Source organism: Balaenoptera physalus (assembly GCF_965194825.1).
Source record: "Balaenoptera physalus genome assembly, chromosome: 10".
Lineage (NCBI taxonomy): Eukaryota > Metazoa > Chordata > Mammalia > Artiodactyla > Balaenopteridae > Balaenoptera > Balaenoptera physalus.
In genome coordinates this window covers 84,408,496-84,426,167 of record NC_138889.1, presented here as the reverse complement: position 1 = coordinate 84,426,167, position 17,672 = coordinate 84,408,496, and the positions used below count along the sequence as shown (strand labels likewise).

General features: G+C 34.8%; 1 protein-coding gene across 3 annotated transcripts in view; it reads right to left on the bottom strand.

Annotated features, from left to right (window-relative positions):
• LOC309667784 (uncharacterized protein) overlaps positions 1-17,672 on the bottom strand; it is a 518,308-nt gene that overhangs the window by 270,020 nt on the left and 230,616 nt on the right. The gene's annotated exons all lie outside the window — the stretch shown is intronic.

Sequence of the window (17,672 nt, the reverse complement as noted above, 5' to 3'; positions counted from 1 at the left end):
TCAAATCATTTCGATGAGGAGAGAGAGAATTGGTGATGTGGTGGCCTTTGAGATAAAAAGTATGAAATGTTGCTTCCAATTATATCCATCAATTTTAACATATTTTTACTAAAAAAATGGAGGTCTATACTCCATAGAGAAAATCCTTTCCTTTGAGTTTGACCAAAGCCTGTTCATTGCCTGTGATTAGGAGGCTGATATATAGACTCACACTTGGCAATGGAGAGAAAATTGCAAGCACATTGGTCCACCTTGCATTTCTTGGGCCACAGAAACTGTGCCTGTGATATTGCAGTACTCCTAAACTGTACCATAAGCCCTTAACAACACAAATTAAGCATCTCTTAGAGGCAGAATATTTTATTGGTTGAAAGTAGGAATGTAATAGTCTTAGATTCAAATTCTGACTCTAGTTGTTAACATTTTGTGCTCTTAAACAAGATATTTAACATTTAACTTTTTATGAATGGCAAGAGCACTTTAGTGATTAAAATTCCTTTCTTATGTCATATTTTCTTGTTCTTATTTTATTTGCTCTAGTAGTCAAAACCCAGATCAATTAGAGGAAGTTAAAGAAAGGAATCCTATACATGAGCAGGGAGGTTGAGTATAGGTCAGGTTTACTGTTCTTTTCAAGTCCAAAATTTTACAAAATAATATAATACATATTTCCCAGGCTTCAGCCAGCCCTGCAATAAAATGCGTCACTTAAATTAATGAAGTTAAATTAGTAGTTTCAAACATTTACTTTGGCTCTAGCCTTACTAGCACTTGTACAAACTTCATCTTTTCCATTCTAAAAATTCCCTTGACTACTTCTGGTATGTAATCTCCCTGAAGTCTGAAGGTGAGGAGTGTTATTCATTTTGTTCACTTCTGTATCATTAGCATTTACAACATTGCCTGGAACATGATAGGTGCTCAATAAATACTTGCTACTAAGTGAATGAGTAAGAGAAAGTGTGCGTGCATGTGTGCGTGTGTGTGTGTGTGTCCAGATGTTGAATATCTCATCACATGAATGAACACATTGTACTCGATTACTAAACTAAATCTGCTACTAAGGATATTGCTACTTGTTCTAAAAGCAAACATATCTGAGCCTAAGCTCACATTAAATTTGCCAAAACGTAGAAGGATGCTTTTGAAACTACAGAATGATGTTTGAAAATGTTGTGGGAACAGTTCTTTTTGAGTAGGAAGCAGAGTCAGGATATTGCCAACAAGAGACCCAAAGCTATTATAACTCAGAGCAAGGGTAATGCCTGACATAGCAAATGCACATTAAAATGGGATTTTGGTATTGAGTTATAAGGTTAGACAAGGTATCCAAAGTCTCTTTGGATTCTAGCATTCTATAATTCTAAGTGTATAATGTGGTCATTAAAATTTTCTAAATGAGAATGTAATGAAATAGATAAATGCACTGAACAAATGATTCAGCATGCTAATGAAATTCTAGCACTGTAAGGGTTAAAATTGTACCCCTAAGAGTTCACAGTAGTGGCTAAGAAAATGAGATTGAGTGTTGGATATACCTTGGGTTGTGTCCTGCTTCTGGCATTTGCTAGGTAAGATGTTTCGGGCAGTACAGCCACCCAAAGACTCAGTTTTATAAGCTGCAAATTATAAATAATGCCTACTTTACATAGCTATTACAAAGATTAAAAGTTATGGGCTTCCCTGGTGGCGCAGTGGTTGAGAGTCTGCCTGCCAATGCAGGGGACACGGGTTCGAGCCCTGGTCTGGGAAGATCCCACATGCCGCGGAGCAACTAAGCCCGTGAGCTACAACTGCTGAGCCTGCGTGTCTGGAGCCTGTGCCCCGCAACAAGAGAGGCCACGACAGTGAAAGGCCCGCGCACCGCGATGAAGAGTGGCCCCCGCTTGCCACGACTAGAGAAAGCCCTCGCACAGAAACGAAGACCCAACACAGTCAAAAATAAAAATAAATAAATAAATTTAAAAAAAAAGACACATTTAAAAAAAAAAAAAGTTATAATGTGTGTGAATGTTTCATACAACTTCTGAAACATGAATATGCTCAGCAATAAGTAAGAGTGTTTTTGTTTCATTTTGTTTATAATCAGAGAGACTTACAGACTAAAATACCATGCAGAAGATGAAAATTTTGGCCATTAGAATGCTGTCAAGACGTCTTGTGTATTTGGCATCTTTTGATCCAGCAGATGAAATGAAATGCATTCCTATAGCTCCTTATATTTCATAAAGTTAATTTGAATAAGTAGATTAGAAAGCTGATTGCCTTAAGTAAGGCAAGCATTTTGGACAGTGCCTAGATCATACTAAGAACTTTGTCTGCTATCATCATCATTAAAATAGTCTATTTCATGTTTGACCTCTCAAACACATTCTTTAAAAAGTAATTTGCTTCACAGTCAATTTCTTACTTTGAAGAACAGTTTATTATTGCTTTCAAATATGCATGCTAATTTACAAATAAATAAATAAATTGGTAAATATGTCTAAGAAAGAATTTTTTAAATTCCATAATAGCAGCATGCAGAGACATACCCTCCTACCATGCTAGTATTTTCCTCTGGTTGTCTTCATGTATTAATTCACATACTTATATTGAAACTTTATTAACAAAAGTGCCTATTTACACAGGTTTGCCTCCATTTTTACCATCTTTTATTCCATAAGCATTCTTCATATCATTAAATCTTTTACAAAAAAGCATGTTTTGTAAACCCTGCAGAGTATTCACACTTTATTTAATCATTATCCTACTATTGGAACAGTAAGTTGTTTCCAACTGTTTGTTATAATATATTCACTGAAGTTATGGTATTCTTGGACGTAAATCACTGTTGCATATCTGCTTATATCTTCAGGACAAAATCTATGAAATTTAATTACTAAGGCAATGGATGTGAATGTTTTTAAATCTCGTATTTCATCTTATTAAAATTCTCTCTAGAAATGTTGTTCAGAACTCTAGTGGCTCTCCATTTCAATCAAAGTAAAAGCCAAAAATCCTTACAAGGTCTACATATCTGGCCAACTATTAAAGCTCTGCCCTCCCTTTCACTTCCTTCCTTCTCAATTATTCCACTGCAAGCACACATGGATTCCTGGCTGCTCTTTCTACAACAAGCATGTTTTAACCTCTCAGAGCCTTTGTTTTAGATAGATCCTCCATGTCGGTTACTCTTCTCTCTGTAACCTTTTTGGAATCTAACATATTTCCAGCAATTTTTTCCTCAAATTTCACCTCCTCAATGAAGTATATCCTTAACACCTTATTTCTTCTTCAATTTCCACCTTCAAAGTGCTGACTATATAATTTAACTATTTATTGTGTTATTTTGAATTGTCTTGTCTCCTCGCTCTAGAAGCTCTATATTGGTAGGGAATCTTTAACTCTTTTGTTCACTGATGCATTTGATTCAACTATAGTAGTCCCTTGTACACTGTAGGTGCTAAATATTTGTTGGATAAATGAACACACTGACTTATACTACCAGTAACTATAGATGAGTCTATTATTCAACACTCCCACAAACAATATGTGTTTTCTTTTGTGTCTTTCATACTGATCATGCTTTCTCCCCATTTTCCCCAGTTGTGTTATTCTTTATTTTTGTACAGTATTCTAAGAGTTACTGGAAAGTTATCTTACAAATGATCAGATCTGTTTTCTCTAAAATTCATTTTGAAATTTACTGTTTTTAATGCTTTTTATATTGTGTATTTTTTGTATGTTCATGAATACTTAAGTTTCTTTCAATTATCCCATGGCTAAAATAGCTGCCTTTTCATTTCTACTCTCCTCTCAACAAGACTTTTTGGTCTTGATCTTTTGTTTCATCAGTTTTAATTTTATGAAGCCCTGAATTCTTTGAATTATATTACCAAGTCAAAGCAAATATTTTCCCTAAATTTGTTTCTTACTTTTACAATTACATTTTTAATAAAGTATGTCCTTCTGTTTCTTGAGTACTCTGCTCTTTTTGTCTATGACTTGAGTACAGAGTTCTTTCATGGACATGCCTTTGGTTTTGTATTTCTGTTTACACATCCTTGAATGAAAAGATATCCAGTCCTTCCTATCATTTTGCCATAAACAGGCATTTATCTTGGTTTCTATCCCTGTTTCCTGGTTACAAGTAGCAGAGTTTCCTCTCAGGACTTAAGCTAGAGGACCACAGATGTACACAGCCTCTAGCCAAAATCTGTGTATCTAGCAATAATTTTTCTAATGTGGCTACAGAATTGAGACAAGGGATTATCTGCTAGCTCTAAGTGGAATTAAGAAAATTAAAATTTATTCCTCAGTAATTTAAACTAATAGTTTCCTCTTGCCAAAAAGCCTGAATACAAATTGAGATGTTTAAGAGAGTACCACTCCCATGACTTTTCTGTTCACAAAATATTACTAGTCTGATTTCAAATTCCAGAAAAGCATCCACCCATTAATATATTTCTTTATTACAAGAAACAGAATGCCTAAATGCAGGAATATATTACCAGATTAGTGGAATAGAAGAAGCGCAACTATTCTTCTTCTTAGTAAAGATCCTGATCTCTGAAACAGAGAAAAGGATGTCTTCTCATCTCTTTCCCCAAATTTTATTTCCCTTTGGGACAAAACTGTTTTTCAGCTTCAATCACTGGTGGTGATTTTCATTTCATATTTTCAAATCCATAATTAGCAAAAATTTTTCTTTGATTCTGTTTTCATGGTTGTATATCTTAGCTTAAAAATCAATTTTTAGTTTTTAGTTTTTAATCAGTTTAGCTAAAAATCAATTTGGTAAATGTAAAATAGATAGCTAGTGGGAAGCAGCTGCATAGCACAAGGAGATCAGCTCAGTGCTTTGTGACCACCTAGAGGGGTGGGATAGGGAGGGTGGGAAGCAGATGCAAGAGGGAGGAGATATGGGGATATATGTATATGAATACCTGATTCACTTTGTTATAGAGCAGAAACTAACACACCATTGTAAAGCAATTATACTCCAATAAAGATGTTTAAAAAAAAAAAAAAAACAATTTGGTAGAGTAGTTAGTGTTAGTGAGATGCCATCTTAAACTAAAAGGGCTATATAGATATTTATTCCAGCTTTCTTAATTCTCAATTTTTCATTCTTGTATTATTATAGTAATTTTAAAATTTTGGTATTACATTTTCAATAATTTTTAGTTTGGGATCTCATAGTGTTTTCTCTACCTTTCACCCAATAGTAACTCTCATCTTCCTTTTTAAAAGTCATGTTTTCTTGTTTATTAAAGAGGATTTCATGTTATCTTCTAAAACTACTGACTGATATATAACAAATTATTTTCAGAGGAATATTAGCCTTCTTTTTTGGTGGAGAAATGTCTTAGTCCATTCAGGCTGCTATAACAAAATACCACAGGTTGGATAGTTTAGAAACAACAGAAATTCATTTCTCACAGTTCTGGAGCCTGCAAGTCCAAGATCAGGGTGCCAGAATAGCTGGGTGAGTGCCCTCTTCTGGATCACAGACTTCTTAATGTAGCCTCACATAGCTCAAGGGACAAGTTACCTCTGTGGGACCTATTTTATAAAGGCACTAATCCCACTCACAGGGTCTCCACTCACACAACCTAGTCATCTCCCAAAGGCCCCCCTTCCTAATACCATCACCTTGGGCATTAGGTTTTTTAGCATATGAATATTTGAGGGGCACAAACATTTAGCCCATAGCAGGAGACAACTAGCAGAAACTCAGATGTGGAGGACCATATTCATATGCCTCCTAGATCCCATTTACTATGCCAGTACACCCAGACACTAGCAACTGAGGGCTGTGAGTACTGGCTGTTAATGGCTCACAGTTGCTACCTTCTCCAGAGAATTGACTTTGGAAATGACCACAAAGGGAGATTATGTCTCCTGACATCCATCATGGGGCAAGAGCAGAAGACAGACCACACGTAATGCCTGACTGACACTGGAAACCAAAATGGTGAAATCTTGCCTCCAAGTGGCAATGTCTATAGAGATCTTGGTCATCTTACTTTAGATCTATTCCTAGGTATCTATAATGTTTATTGGTAGAAATAGAAATATAAAACATATATTAACCTTGGATCTAGCCACATTGCTAAATTCAATTTAAATATACACACACACACACACACACACACACACACACACATATACACATACATATATATACACACACACGTATATAGTGCCTAAATTATTTAATTGATATTTTCAGGACACTACATCCAAAACAAACAAACAAACAAAAAACCCCAGAATACACATTCTTTCGAAGCACACAGCCAATGTAATACTCAACGGTGAAAAACTGAAAGCCTTCCCGCCAAATCTGGAACAAGACAAGGATGCCCACTCTCACCACTTCTCTTCAACACAGTATAAGAAATCCTAGCCATAGCAATCAGAGAAGAAAAGAAGTGAAAGGTATCCAAATTGGAAAGGAAGAGGTAAAATTGTCATTATATGCAGATGACAGGATATTATATATAGAAAATCCTAAAGGACTCCACAGAAAAACTATTAGAACTGATAAACAAATTCAGCAAGGTAGCAGGGTACAAGATTAACATACAGAAATCTGTTACATTTCTTAAACCAACAATGAAATAACAGAAAGAGGAAGTTAAAAAAAAAATATCCCTTTTAAAATTGCATCAAAAAGAAAAAAAATACTTGGGAATAAACCTGACCAAGGAGGTGAAAGACATATGCTAAGAACTATAAAACTCCTGAGTCTTATTGCTTAAACATAATGTATCTTTTATCTCTGACTGCTTCTTAAAATTTTTTTTTACTAGTTTAACTATGATGTTACTAAGTGTTAATCTTTGTATTTACTCTGCTTAGGGTTATCAAAGCTCCTTGAATCTCTGGATTGGTATCTAAGTAGTTTGAAAAATTTCTTTCTCATTATCTTTTTGAATACTGTTACTGACCCACTTACTTTCTATTATTCCCTTTTTACATTTATGTTAAAGCTTTTCACTGGGTCCTATATGATTCTTACTATTTTTCCCCCTCTAATTTTATGTTCTTTTTCCCTCCACATCTTTCCAGCTGAATTATTTTTATTAACATAGCTTCCAGTTCACTAATCATCTGTTCTACACTAGCTAATTTGCTGAGTCTATTGAATTCTTAATTTTAGTTATTCTATTTTTCAGTTCCATTATTTCTAAATTCTTTTTTAATATATTAAACTTTTTTGATGAAATTCCTTATCTATTTTATTAAACATATTAATCATAGTTCTTTTAAAGTCCTTAGATGATAACTCCGGTATTTTGATACCCTATAGGTCTTTCTGTATAGTCCTTCTTTGTTTGGTCTTGGTCATTTGGATCTATTTTCTATTATTCCTGTCAACTTTTTACTGAATTTTAGAAATTGACATGAAAAACTGTAGAGAGTCTGGGTGATGTAATAGACTGCTTTTCTTCTGGCAGTATATCAACTCTGGGTGGCATCACCTTGACTAGTCTATTTCCAATTTACCATTAGTCTTAAGCTTACCCTTTTCTGGGTTCATAACTAAAAAGTCTTTAGTACTTACCAGTACCTCTCTTTCTCAGTGGGCTCTCGACTCCAATTTTTGTGTCTCTAGCACATTAGAACTGCTGAAATATTTACTTACATTTTAGCCATTCAGTAACCTTTTGCATTTTATGTTTTCAGCATTTTGGCCTCCAGATGTTCAACCTAGGAACCAACAAATGCCTCAAGAGGAAATCACATGCAGAATTCATGGCTTATTTTTTTTTCTGGTTCTTTTCTCTGTGATCACCACCTCAAATTTTAGTTTCACTTGTTCAGTGAAATTTTTATATCCAGATTCATCAAGTAGATCACTCACTACTCACCATTAAAATCAACAAATTCCCTGAGAAGAAAATTTAGGCATAAATACATAGTTCATCTACGTGTTTCCATGATCTCTGATTATCTCTGATATCTTGGTTCATTAACCCTTAGCTGCTATCTGTTCAAACAGATGCTTTTTTTTTTCTTACCCAGCTTTGATAGCTATTCTTAGGAAATATGGAAGCCCAATATTAGTTACCTCATCATAACTGGTATATAAATATTCCAAACACCACTTTATGTTTAAATTCAACTCCTCTAAATCATACATACAGTTAGTTATGAAGATGAGATTCAAACATGTGGCTTCATTTCATTTGTTTATTTGATTAATTATTTTTCAATTGAGCTATTTACATTAACAGTGTTTCTACTTCTATATGAGTTAACAATGGATATTTTTATAACAAATAAACAGTGAACTGTTAAGAAACAAAAAGTTCCAGATAGTCTGCTAGACTAATTAAACACACTCTAAACCTGCATCTATAATTCTTGAGGAAGTAATATCCATGTCTGCAATGGGGACTCCAAAAGTCTTCAAGAACTCTATTAACTAAAATTCTTCAAGGAGAAAACTGATGTGTATGTTTCTGATATTTCCCTAACAGAATTATCTTTTAAAAATCAAATGACTTTTACTAAATTTTTTTTCATTCTTTTTTTTTAAAATTTATTTATTTTTGGCTGTGTTGGGTCTTCGTTGCTGTGCACAGGCTTTCTCTAGTTGCGGTGAGCTGGCTTCTCATAGCGGTGGCTCCTCTTGTTGCGGAGCACGGGCTCTAGGTGTGCAGGCTTCAATAGTTGTGGCTCATGGGCTCTAGAGCACAGGACCAGTAGTTGTGGTGCACAAACTTAGTTGCTCCACAGCATGTGGGATCTTCCCGGACCAGGGCTCGAACCCATGTCCCCTGCATTGGCAGGAGGATTCTTAACCACTGAGCCACCAGGGAAGCCCCTATAATTTTTACTTGAATAAATTTCCTTTATCAGAATCTCATTCCTAGAATATTTTTGTGACTTGAATACTTTTTTCCTCATTGATAATAACAAATTTCTGTTGAAAGTATAAAATTTAAATGAGTATCGATCTGTGAAACCATTATTTGATCTATATTACATGAAGTATTTTTATGTTTCCTTTTTTCTGTTGTTTCATAAATAATCCATTCCACCAAAATTAATGTAAAAGTCTCTATAAGAACTATTTACAGTAAGAGGAAATTAAAAAGGAAATACTCATTCTTACTTGTTAAATTTTATATGACCATTTTTAATATATTTTTATGTGCTAAGTTTGGTGATAGTTATTTTGAATAATATAAAAGACATTTCTCCCCAGAAGAATAGTATAATTTAATTGTGGTGGAAAAAGAAAAAAAAACAATAAATGGACAATATACTACTATTCACATCATGAGGGCTTTATGTAGATAAGCTGAACTTTTAAAAAATAAGGGATAACTTTTTTGCATTTTATTGTATTTAGTATACTACGGCAGTTTAGGAAAGATAAATATTGGTGTAGGGTGAAGCACTTAAAGAATCTTATAGAAGCCTAGTTCAGATGAATTTTAAGATATTTGGACAGTTATAGAAAGAAAGAGATTGAATTCTTATACTTTCAGCTTCTTCTCAGTTAGAAAGAATACCTGATGTTCAGTAGTGAATTCAATAGAATCCAATCAGACATAGCATGTTGGAGGTATAACAGCTGGCTGTTCATATGTAATATTTGATTGCTGCATTATACATCGATTTATCAACATTCCAAAAAGCAAATAATTTTTTCTATTTATATTGTAGAATCTATATATTATTCAACATTAATTGAAGGTACTAAACGGAGTTTCACTATGTTTACAATCTTTTGGAGGACTATCTGTCAAATAAACCTGAATACTGAATTGGATAGAATTTTTCCTTCCTCTTTCTGAGAATTAAATGAAAAAACAACAAAAAACTATTAAACAGGTGACAATCTAATTGGGCAAAGATGAAAGATATTGACTAAAATTTCTATCAATAATAGTTGTTAAGCAAATGTATTTTGATTTACCATTAAATCTTTAATAAAATTTTGATGTGCTGCTCATGAATAAGTCAATTGTTTTTCAAGAAACTAAAGAAATTTAATTTTACATTCAATTATGTCATTTGAGTTACACAAATCACAAATTTATAGAATACTCCAGGTTGAAGGAATTTTGAAGATTATCTAATCTAGGGATGGCAAATGGTTTTCACCTTGTATGTCAACTGTGACTTACTGGAAAAGAGACCAATGATCCTATAGCAATGTTTATCATTGTCATAGGAGGGAAAAGTTATAGCATGTACATAACATTTCAGTTATACTTAATCTAATCGCCCCTACCTCCCTTTATGGAAATCTGAACACCAGGAGGCAAGTAAATGTTCAATTGTCCAATAGTTCCAATATTTTCTGGTAGAGCTAGAATAAAAATCCAGCTTTCTTCCCCACTGCATCATATTTCTCTTACATCATTTTTAGTCTTTACTCTCAAAAAATTATTTTTAGCTAACCCTTGTATGAATGCAATAAAACCCTTTTCTGTAAAACATAAATTAATCTTGGAAACTTGGTAATGTGGTATATAGCAGGTCTAATTTATTCAGGACTTGGGTTCAAGCCTGATATCATTTTAGCCATGCGGCAAATAGTACCACATTTATATCTTTATTAATGATATTGTTCACAAAATGTATTTTGGAAGGAGTAGAAATAACAACTAATCATATTTTTTGAAATCATAATTACAGTAGATAAAAATAGCAATAAAATGCTCTTAATATAAAATTCTCTCCTTTAAAATGTTATCTCCTATGAAAGTCTTCTTTGACCATTTCAATCAATTATTTTCCTCCATATCTGTCCTCCAAGAGTAGTTGGTTCATCTTTTCACCCAAGGCCTCCCCTAGAGTACACAAGGTCTCATCTCTGATATATATATATATATTTATGTGACTCCTTTTTATATAAACGAGGGGCTGAGGCAGGTTCCCCGTTTGTCCAGGATTAAGAGTGGTACTGGCTCTATCATAGGGGATTTTTGTTACAAATTTTTCCTCATTAAGGTAATGATTTTCTTTAAGGTCTATACTCATTTAACACTAAAATTTGCTCACCAAAAAGTTAGTAATAGGTTTTTCATTCTTTTTTGTATCCCTAACACTTGGTACAGTGCCTGAAATACAGTAGGCATCTAATAATTACTTATTAAATAAATACTCTCCAAAAATTGATTAAATAAACAAATATATCAAAGTCTTACTTACATGTACCTTCCTTCTTAAAGAAAAATTCCCAGCCAGAAATGGGTGTTCTTCCTCAACTTCTTTATACAGTGAGGTTATACCTTTCATTTGATATTGATCTCTTTACTACATTATACCTATTTATGTCATTATCATATCTCCTCTAAAATAATGCCAGCTTCTTAAGGGTAGGATTCATGCCTAATAATCTATACATTTACCTGGCAAAGGGTACTGTCAGTATTTGGAACACAATCAAAGTCTGCTGAAAGAATAAATAATTACATGGAGAGGTGTGATTGGAGATAGTATTCTGCTTTCTTCTCCAACTGAGTCGCTGTGAAGCTCAAATGAAAACAAAAAGTCTACAGATGTGCTTTGTAATATATAATGTGTTATACAATTTTAAAGGATCAACATTGTTTTGATGATTTCTTCCATATGTATATATGAAAGCACATGGCAGTTTTAGAGATCTTTGGTGCTCCACTATGGCTGTTGCTCAGAAGCTACTGAATATTTCTTCCAATTCAACATAATGTGGGTTAGACATCGATCATGATTGATGGGTAGAGGAAAACTATTTGCTAATGGAAGCCATACTTAGAATAGGCTTCAGGATTCTTCAGCCAAATATTTTTATAAGACTCTTGAATCAAACTGAGATTATGCAACATCTATCTAAGAAATGTTTTTGAATGCCTAGCATGTGCCAGGCAATATTAGGTAACGATATAGTGATAAACAAAATGGACATGGCCTTTGCCCTCAGGGAGTTTATTTTCAAAAATAATTTATCTCCAACAATATAGCTATACTTTTATAGTCTTCTGATTGGATCTCTTTTAAAAATTTTAAAACAGATATTTTAAACTTCTTTATTTCTTTACCTCTTTATAAGGTTTAGTGAGTGCTTTAAAAAGAAGTATCGCTGTGAAGATTTCAGCAATCAAGTTTAACCTTTTGGATCCAACAGAATAATGCCCTTGTCACTCAGGCCTAAGTCATTAATATTACCTGGTTAGTAAATCTTTTGATTCTTGGTATCAAGAGGTCTAATTAACTTAGGTGGATTGGAATCAGTCAATAAGCATGTATACAGCAAACAGAAGTTGTGTGCCCTGTCCACCTACACTCCGTCTTACAACTTTGTGTCTAACTGAATGAGAGCTCTGAAATTTTGTGCCGTACACTAAACTAATAAAAGGAGGAAGCTGACAACTTTTGAGAAACATCTGGCTGATAATGTAAGGCCAGAGTCCTTCAATGCTGTCAGTCTAATAAATTTCTGCGCTAGTCTTCTGACTCAGCCAACCCAACAACCCCCAAGTTTCTCATCAAATATGCTGGATTGTTTTCATATAAGCAGTACTCAACCAAGAAAAGTTACATATATATATACACATATATATGTATATGTTACACATATATATGATTTAATATACTATACGTTTTATAATACATATAGGTATGTCTTATAGAATATATATGCAACTTAAATAATATATTAACTGGCTATGAAATGATAGTCCTCTAGTCCTGTCACTGTCCTCTCCTTTTTTCACATTGGCATAGGAATGCTTTTTAGTCAAAGGAGTCCTACACAGTGATGCTGAGAAATACTGATCTGAATAGGCAACGTAGCATCAAATAAAATGGTAAGAATTCCATATGCAGTTACTAAAATGACTCTGTGATAGGAACTTTCTTGAACCTGTTTCATCCATTTTATAGTGTTTTAGTAAGTCTGTTATCTTGGTAGCTTATGTGTCTAGTGACCTGCTGAAATATTAGAGAGGTGAGGAAAATTGTTCTCCACAGATACCAAGAAAATAAAAATTTGAGACCGGAAGAAAGGATAAAAAACTGTCTCTCCCCTTAGGGCTGGTATCAGCAAGAACACTGGTCTGTCCTTCGTGCCTCTGAAAAGCGATTATGGTCCATGTTACCATCAAAAACCAATTCTTCTGGAAATACTCTCTTCTATGAGTTTTTTGACAACACATTCTTCTAGATTTTTCCTACCTCTCACACCACCTGTTTTCAGTCTTTGGCAGGCACCTCTTCTTCTGGCTATTCTTAAATTGTTATGTTTTAGACTATCTTTTATCTTTTTGTTTTTTTTTTCCCCATCACTGTATACATTCTCACAATAGTCTGATCCTGGTGAGTAGCTTAATTACCACTCAAGTGTTGACAAGTTCCTAAATTTAGAGTTCCAGCCAATAGCTTTCACAGGAAATTCAGATCTATGTTTTTAAATGCTTACTAGCCTTTTACATGTGAATGTCTTATAAGTATCTCAGTCTAAATATCAAAAACTAACCCCGTTTCTCCCCACCCCATACCTCTTTCTTTCCTTGTAATTTCTATCTCTGTAAATGGCACTGATCATTGAATTGCCAGGTTAGAAACTGAGGCATGTACTTCTCTCTTTACCATGGCTCCACTGAATCCATCATCAACACAGATCATTATAGCTCTTTAAAATTTCTGAAATTCATCTAGTTCTTACAGTTTTATTCTTACCAGCCTAGCGCAGGTCATCATTATCTTTTATCTGGATTACTATGTATTAATTTATCATTTTCTCTTCTAATCTACTCCATTCATTGGACAGTTTTCTAAAATGCAAATATGTTAAGCCACATCCTTACTTAAAACCCCTCAAGGACTTCCCAGTACCCTCCAGGTAAAATCTAAGCTCTTTCCTCAGATGCTGTCATGAATTCATGGTTGCTGATCTCCCTGACCTTAGCTCTTTCATCTTTCCCTTTGAACTTCGGTAATATTCAATCTCTTGCCTCTCCCTGGAAGCATCATGCTAACACCAGTTCTACTTTCTCAAATTTTATATACGCCATTCTCTCTGCCTAGAAAATTCTTCTCCTTTTGCCTTCTTTGCATGGATTTTTTCAGGTAACACTTTTCAGGTAACAATTTAGATATAACATCTTTCTTGACCTGTGTCTTGAGCTCCAAATCTCCAATTCTTATTCCCCCATCCATGCTCCCATAGCATCATTATTTTCTTCATAATAATTCTTATCAACTTGAACTGCAATTGTCGGGCCACTTCTCTGCCTTGCCCACTAGATTTTTAATTCCATGAAGACTAGGAGTATCACCTTACTGTTCGCCATTATAACTCCAGTACCTAGCATAGTGTCTATCACACAGTAAGCACCTGAAAAAAAACATTTGTTCATTCCCCAATTTTTCTGTTGTTTCTTATTTACACATAATGGCAGACTGTTTGCCCTTTATAGACATATTTTCAGCCTATCCTTACTTTAATCAGTGTACCTGTTTTATCCAATTAGCATAATGGACTTTTGACTAAGATTTAATTTGAACAAACAACCATAAAATAAAATTTGCAATTTTCCCCAGCTAAGAAGAAATACCAGAGCCTTATCTCCTAATACTTTCAGGGAAATATATCCCTTTTTTAAGTTACCCTCCTCTCTTTTTTTCTGTACTTTACCGTATAGTCTCTTGGCTACTTGTATGGTCCTCTAAGGATAGAATCTGAGATTTATGCACCTTTTTATATCTCAAAGCATGTACCTATTGTACCTATTCTGCTCTGAATAAAAGTTTGCTCAATTTAATTGGACATAAACCCAGGGAACTACCAGCCCAATCTTTCATTAGAGAGGACACTTAGGATGATTCTCCAGTTGGACCCTTCAGATGTCCTCTCCAGCTTGCTCTGTGTGTAGAGAGGCAGATCTCAATGGTCTCCACCAACAAGATCCCTTGCCCTCTGGTTTCCAGTTGGGTTTAGCCAGCGAGAGGCCATGGCAGAAGACCAGAAGTAAGAAGAGTGAGCTAAGCATGTTCACTCCCTTGGGTCTCTCCACGCCAGGTCACCACTGAGTTCCAATAAATGCTTCCCCCATGGCTGCTTCAAGTCTGCGTCCCAGTGGCTGCTTACCGTTACAAGGATACATATAGCCAGGATGTCGTGTCGTTCTTGATCGTTTTTTTCAACTCTGCCCGTACCTTTATTAAATTATTCTCAGACTCCCCAGTTTGAATATGCTATTTTTTTCATGCCAAGACATTAACTGATAAACAGTCTTCCAATATATTCTCTGACCACACCTCTCCTCTACTTCCAGGTCTTCTCGCCATCCCCTTTGGGTATGAATTGACTCATTTTTACCTTCAATATGTCTTAAGACATACTAGGTCCACCTGGGCATAAGAAAGGGAAATTGTGAGCAATTAACAAGAAGGAAGTGACCTATTTCCATAGACTCATTAACCAGAATGGTCTAGCATGAAACTATAGGTGAGCCCAATCATAGGAAGAAGTCAACTCTGGGCCACATTTCATCTGAAATTTGCAATCAGTACTCAGCAGACATAATCTTATACTTTTCACTCTTGGTGCAGTTCTTGCCCATGAGGGTCTGCTGGTGCCTTTAAGTAATATTAGCCACTGTCAGCAAAGTTGCCACCCAGAGTGGAATAGCTCTCTAATGTAGTAAACTTTAGCTTTTTTTCTTGTGTGCAGACATTCTAGAGGCCATGGTCTTTTGTCCACCACCATGTGTTTTCATGAACTTGATTGTTTTCTGGATTTCACTGCTATGGCCAGATATTCACATCCGGGTAAACTGCCTATTTACAAAACTTTATATACTTTTATTTGAGGGACAACAGTACACAGATTAACTCATTGGTGCAACTTCGAATGACCTGTTTGTGCTCCAAGCAGAATGGCATGCAACAGAAGCATAACTGTTTTCTATATTTTGCAGGTTTGTAAATAGTCTATTATTTTGCTAAATTGATTGTAACATCTTGCATACTATTCTGTAGTTTCACCACTAATGCTAGCTGATGTGGTGTACTTGATGTTCTAGGTCGATTTTAAATCTTCCCCCCATAAATGTTCTCTAAATGTCAGATAAATATAAATCTCAAGTTTTCCTTAATTAATTCTTTGGTGGGGTACCCAATCTTTATCACCATTTCCCAAAATAGAAACCATAGACAATTTCAATTTTGTAGATGTGTCTCACTTCTGTTAAACTGAAGTCTGAAATAGGTTATTGGACCTTCCTAATCTCTTTTCTCATTTTTAAATATAAATGAGATAAAGCATGTATCGAGCCTAACCTAATGCCTGGCATAAGTGAGTACTGTGTAAGGTCAACAATGTACTTCAGGTCACTATAAAATTGGTTAGTTTTTATTCTATTTCTCCTTTGGATTTTCTCCAGTATCCAATACTATATATTTTCCTTGTTACAACAATCTCTTCCTTGGTTCAATTTTCTCTGTCTCTCTGGTTATATCTTTTCAGTCTTGTTTCTAGACTCATCCTTTATAAGTTTTAAAGTACTGTCTTAGGCCATGTTTTTTCTTCCTTTAAACTAAGTGACCTCATCTTTGCCAAAAAACTTTCATTATCGTTTAAATGCCATAAGTCCCAAATTTTATCTCTAGCTCAGTCATCTCCTCTGAGCTCCAAATCCACGTATCCAACCACCTACATGACGTCTCCACTCAGTTGTCTAAAAATTGGAACTTGTGATCTTAATCCCTAAACTTCATTTTCTTTCGATTGTTGGTCTCTCAGTGTATGAAAACTAGCTATATCCATTTCTTAAAACTTGCTTATGTCCTTGATACCTCTATCTCATTCTCCAGAAGTCATCCATCTCCAAGTCCTACAGATTTCATTTCTCAAGTATGCTTTGAACCCACTGATTTTATCCATCCTGCTACAACTGTTTTAATCAAAATTTCTCATCTGGACTACTGAAAAAATGCACTATGCCCTCACACTTGAGTCAGAATAAACTTTACAAAAAAACCTTGTCATATTGTGTCCCTGATTAAAGTACATGAATGGTTTCCCACTAGTCTTAGAATAAAACAATTTCTCCTATTATGGACTCCTTTTACCTTTACCCCGTGCATTCTAGCCACGCTGGCCTTATTTTAGACCCTTGTATTCACCATGTTCCTTACGCCCAACCAGCTTTAACACATTATTCCTGCAGGCTCATGAAATGTTCTTCCAGAAAAGCTGTCCTAATCCCCCAGGCTCATTCAGGTTCCTTGGCAACATGCTTCCATATTTCTGTGGATATTTCTTTCGTAACATTTGATTCATTCGTTTACCCATTCAACAATTATGGAGTTACTATGTTGTTGCAATAGGCCTTGCAGATAAGACAATGAATGAAAGAGAAGCTATTTCTGCTCTCACTGCATTGACATTCTAGCTTCGGTAATTTGTAATTAGAGTTACAACTGTTTGTATTTATATTGAATTAATATCTGACTCTCTCAACAAACTATTGTCACCATGAGGATGGAGGCCTCTTTTTCCTCTCTGTCACAGTTATTTTGGCCTCACAAATTATTCTAATAAACAAATTACTCTAAAACTTAGTGGTGCTCAACAAGTAATTGTCATTCCTTATCTTTCCTGGTTTCTGTGAATCAGGAGGTTGGACAGGAAAGGGCTTAGCCAGAGGATCAAACACTGAGGGCTTGAGTTATCT